Below are 5,775 nucleotides of genomic sequence, written 5' to 3' on the forward strand. Positions count from 1 at the left end.
CATTGGTGGAAGGAAGTCGGAGTATATGGTTACAGATGGGGGGCTGGTGGAGCGGACATGGGGAAGAGAACTCTTTTCTGATGGCATCTAACTCCTTGACGAAATAANCATCTAACTTCTTGACGAAATAGTAAATAATCATCTCAGAGTCAGTTGGGAAGAGACCGTGGGAGAAGCTTTAGGAGAAGTTGAATTTACTGTTGAAATTTTGTAGAATTGTTGGATAAAAGCCATGCGGACAGGCTGACATTCCATCCGGAAGTGACTTAAGCCTCAGTACCCATTGTGAACACCCCTGAAGAATCCAGGTGGACTCCCCCACCGCAAATGTTGGTTTAGACTGATGACACTGCCCGTGTGCACGAATGCACACATCCGATCACGCACACACACACACGCACACTCTTTATGTGAATTAGCAAATTTTCTGCTGTTGAATGTAGCTGATGGGGAGCGTGTGGGTTCCTGCCCAGGGCTCAGAGTGTAGCTTAATCCTCAACAGATTGCCTTCAGAGTGTAGCTTACGCTAACAAAAATCACATGTTTATGTCATGCCACCCGTGCTGAATATTTAAATGTAAAGCAAAGAAATTTCTGTTCTCAGTGCAACAGCTATAGTGAACCAGATGGTGCCATTTCTCTGCCAGCCTCTGCAAGAGTTTCCCATTTGGCTCAGAGACCAAGACGAAGTCCTTGCAATGGCTTGGTTGTCACCTGCTTTTGGGTTGGTGCCAGTTGCATTTTTAAGTGCCTTATAGAGCTTTAAACAGTATCGATTATTACCTTGGTTACAGTCTAAGCTTTAGATTGTGTTTGAGAGTCACAGGCAGGAATGTTAACATAGTTTGCTCTGTGTTGTAGGTCCGGGTTTCTCATGTAGAGATTACCTTACTTTCAAACAACTCAAGGTAGAAGAGAAGGGAGGCCTTCAGAGTGGTGATGGTTTTGAGACAGAGCAGGGACTGGATTTGGGTCCCCTCCATCCTGACGCCCAGCGTCCCTGGATAGCGGAAACCCTGTGCCCCTTGAGCAGCGTATCTTGCAGGAATGTGGAAGCAGGATGCCTACCAAAGAGGGCGCTTGACTAGGCAGGCTGGCGAAGACCCAAACAAACCAGTTGGCACCAGGGTGGACCTGAACACTGACTTTTCACCAACTTTCCCCCTCATTGTAATACTAAAAATCACACCCAAGGGTGGAGATTGAACATGCTCATGAGACATGTGATGCATGACGAAGCATGTGCTGTCCACTGCACCTGCATACCCACCTTCCTGTATCTCTCCCCTCTACATGCTTGGCTGTCACTCCTTTCCCACTTTGGCCTCTTTAAAAACTTCCCCTGGCCTTTGTTCAGTCTGAGGATCCTTTCTTTTGTGCTGTCTCCTTGTTGCTTTAGCATAAACCCCAACAAAACCCTTGTCTAGGGGCACCTGGGTGGCTCAGTGGGTTAAACGTCTGCTTTCAGCTCAGGTCATGATCCCAGGGTCTTGGGATCAAGTCCTGCATCGGGCTGCCTGCTCAGTGGGGAGCCTGCTTCTCCCTCTCCCTCTGCCACTCCCCCTGCTTGTGCTCCCTCTCTTGTTCTCTCTCTCTCTCTCTCTGTCAAATAAATAAATCAAATTTTAAAAAATAAATAAAACCCTTTCCTAGAACGTCCTTGTCACGAGTACACTATGATGGTGCACACATGCGTGTATCTTTCCCCAGTGCCAACTTTATTCAATTATAAAACAAAGTTAATGCAATTATAAAGTAGGTTCAGGATTCCAAACTCAATGACATTTCACTATGTCTCTACCTTGGCTTCTTCCATGGCACACAAAGAAAATATGAGGCACAACAAACGAGATAGAACAAGAGGTAAAAAGTTAATGAATGAGGGGTGCCTGGGTGGCTCAGGGCGTTGAGTGTCCAACTCTTGGTTTCAGCTCAGGTCATGACGTCAGGGTTATGGGATCCAACCCCACATCAAGCCCCACATCGGACTCCACGCTCAGCCAGGAGCCTGCTTGAGGATTCTTTCTCTCTCTCCCTCCGCCCCTCCTTGCACTTGCCCTCTCGTGCTCTTGTGCTATCTCTCTCAAATAAATAAATAAATCTTAAAAAAAAAAAAGAAGTTAACAAACCAAATGCGAAGTCAGTCCATGAACGCACAGTTGGGATGAGGCCTCTGTCCGGTCCCCGCTGCTTGGTCTATCCAAGTAGAGAGGCTCTCCGTTATGTTCAGAGCTCAATCAGGCAGAGCCTTTGACGGCAGTTGCCTTTGTGATGTGGCCAGACATGAAAGGATGGGCATCTGAAAAGTCTGCCAGTTTGCTATAAAAATCCTCCCTTTTTTAAGGGATTTAATTAGTCCTGGACCTGGGCAGACCTCTGGCCCTGCTGGTTCTCCATTCTGGGTGTGTCATCAGCCTGTGCTGGGTTTTGGTGACGTCTGGTCTTAGAGGCAACACCCTTGGCTGCTTGCATCGCTGCATGACATGAGTGACTCCATCTTGCTCTCTACATCCAGGCCCCTCCTCTCACCAGGTCAATGTCTATTTCTTGGCCAGCCCAAAAACGCTTGTAACAATTCTTGTTTCAGTTTCCAGTTTCCAGTAAACGCAAAACCTATCTGATTGACTGTGCTCCACTCAGAGAGTTGCTGTTAATATCCAGAGTCAGATTTTCTGGAAAACACATCCGAGCTCAGACCTCGGGGTCCATTACACAGAAAATCTGCTTCTGGGTAAGACAGGGAGACGTGGGCAGAGGCTGCTCTTTCCTGTGGCCTCCAATCTCTGGTGGGTGGTGGGCTCAGTGCATGCAAGGGAAGGCCATGTGAACCCACTTCCAGAACTATCTTTTGTTTCTTATCAGGTCTGTTGGGAGGGAAGGGACTCTAGCCTGCGCCTCCCCCTTGGCACTTGGATTTTCGGACGATGAGCCTTGTTCAAGCCTGGTGGAAGCGAGGTAGGCAGGGGAAAAAGGCAAGTGTCAGGAGGAACCAAATTGGAATCATTCCAAGCCCAGGTTTTGGAAGCAGCTGGACTTGGGGCGAATCCCTTGCCCCCTCTGTGCCAGAGGTGTTCCCTCATCTATAAAACGGGGATAGTAATCTCTTTGTTCTCATTGTCTTAAGTGAGGATGATGTGGGATCCCTGAGCCCAACAGATCTAGAAAGAATTCTTGAGACGTTTTACGGTGCATAAAAGTGTTTTTATTATAGCACGGGGACAGGACCTGTAGGCAGAAAGAGCTGCAGTGGGATTGTGGGGAGTGACTGATTATTATATACTTTTTAATTAGTGGGAGTTAGGGATAGTGTAAGTCTTTAAGGAATTTGGAAGCAAGGCTTTCAGGACCTTGAGGGGCTAGCTGCTGTTAAGATAGGGTTACTTTTAGTCCTTAATAAAACATAAACATTAAGGCATTAAGGCAGCCGTGAATTCCTTGAGGAATGTCATGCTATACACATTTCAGGTATCTTTCAGTGAGCTACAAGCTGTAAGGAGATTTAATTTAAGCTACGTTTCTCTTGCCTTTGTTTTCCTCATCAAGGGGGTGGCATGAGAACAGGAACCCAGGGCAACTTGACAACAGCATATGCCTTAAAACATAATTGGTTCTTATTTCCTAATTCTGGTGCCTTTTAAAGTGCTCTGTGGAAATTTAAGAAAGTCCTAGAAATAGCTAAGCAGTTGGCCCTGGGGTTTCTGGGAGGAAGAAAGCAGCCTGCTTGGAGAAATGAAGGCCACTCCCCACCCTCCCTTAACCCTTCCCAGGGCCCTTCCCGGACCTGCTGTCCTGACAAGCTCAGAGTGGAGCCCCTGGAGTTTTTCAAAGCTGTGGGCATGACACCCATTTTTCTGGTATCCCCCTCCCTGCATCAAAGCTCCATCCTGTTCAAAAAGAAACAAGCCCCCATTAGAGTCATTTGCACCCCACTGCAGCACACCAAGACTTCATCACAATGTCAGCCTCTCCCAGGAAGGTGACCTTTTGAAAGTCCGCCTGACATGTCCTGCTCAGCACTAGTGAGGTCATCTGCCATCTGCCTGATGCAAACCTTGTTTTTCCCTGATGTCCTGGCCTGAAACAATCCTTTCTTTTCTTTTGCTGATGATGCCTTACCTCACCTTTTCCTTCTTAAGAAAGCCTTCATTTTTGCCCAGCTTCTCAGAGCATCTCTGTACTTGCTCGATGGGCTGCTGCCCTGCAACCAGGGGTCAGGGCACAGGGCACAAGAGCCCCAGGCTCAGCCACTCACTGCTGACAAAATCCAAAGGCGGGAGAGAGAGCGCGCAAGGATGAAACAAGAAAGGGATTTATTTCAGTGAGGCCAACACGGGGAAGACAGCGGACTAGCGTCCCAAAGGCTGTCTCTAAAGTGCTGAAAACATTTCCAGGTTTATATAAGGAAAATGTGGGACAAAGTCAGTGAGTCCTGCAGATGGGCCGTGAAAGTCATTGCCTTGGGGGTCAATCGCAGGGGGTCTTTATTGCGGGGGGGGGGGCGTGGGGGGGGTTCGGTTCCCACTGCGGGATGCTTTGCCCACCCAGGCTTCTGCCTGAGCTAAAAGATAAGCTGTAACTAGAAAGGAGATCTGAGGCCAAGATGGAGGTGGTGAAGTCCTTTTAGCCCGATACAGGCATGATTCACTGAATAAAGCCAATTAGATCTTCAAACTTAACTTGGGTTGAATTTTGTGAAGAGCCCTCTCTGCAGATTGGACTCCAGTGGTGCTTGTCACTTGCTGCTCCGTAGAATTCTTCCCAGTAGCCACCTTAGCCTCTTCCCTGGCTTCTAAGATAATGGGATCCAAAGTAATGACAGTGAGCCTGGCCAAAGCCACGGAGGTGCTGTGGGCAGGTGAGTGCTCTCAGAGGGGCCTGGGGCGGGGGCGGGGAGGTGGCTGCAGAGGGACAGAGTCCATTTCTAGCTTTATCTCCTTGGTTTTCACCTACGTGTCCTGTGTCCTGTCCAACCAGACTTTCATAGTTTGTCCTCTTGGGTCTCAGAAAAGAGCATTGGTTTTAACAAAAATCTTCCGTTTGGGCGCGTTTTCTTCGTTAGTTTGTGTGAGCTCTCTCTCTAGTCTTAGCTCTTTATTCTTGCCTTCCTTACATAACAAGTGTTCAACCGAGTACATTTTAAAGATCTACCTAGCTTTATTAGTAGTCAGTTCATGATTTTGGCCAGCTTCCCAATTAGCAAGGAGAGGGGAGTGCCAAAGGGCTACAGAAAATTAAAGTTCTTAAAAGGTAGAGAGCAGAAAAAAAGAAATTATTAGCAGAGAAACCGTTGTTTTAGGCGAGGTCGCCCTCCTGGGGGGAATGGAAGGGGCCCCTCAGTAAATTTCCTAGTGCTCCCTGGGAAATCCCATGTGGACTGGTTAAGGGCAATATTCCTGGGGACTGAAACTGCAGTCCGGTTAGGTATTAAGTCTCAGTTTACACTTGGAGCTTTAACCAAAGTGATGCCATTTTGGGCCTATGGTTTTCTTTTTAATACCCACCCCCCGCAATAACTGCCTCCCTCACAGTCAGCCTTTCTGACATGCTTAATGTGTATCTGTTTTTCTTTCTTTCTTTTTCTTTCTTTCTTTCTTTCTTTCTTTCTTTCTTTCTTTCTTTCTTTCTTCCTTCCTTCCTTCCTTCCTTCCTTTCATTCTTTCTTTCTTCCTTCCTTCCTTCCTTTCTTTCTTTTTTTTTTTTTTTTAAGATTTTATTTATTTATTTGACAGAGAGACAGCCAGCAAGGGAGGGAACACAAGCAGGGGGAGTGGGAGA

The sequence above is a fragment of the Ailuropoda melanoleuca genome, chromosome 14, assembly GCF_002007445.2.
Source record: "Ailuropoda melanoleuca isolate Jingjing chromosome 14, ASM200744v2, whole genome shotgun sequence".
Lineage (NCBI taxonomy): Eukaryota > Metazoa > Chordata > Mammalia > Carnivora > Ursidae > Ailuropoda > Ailuropoda melanoleuca.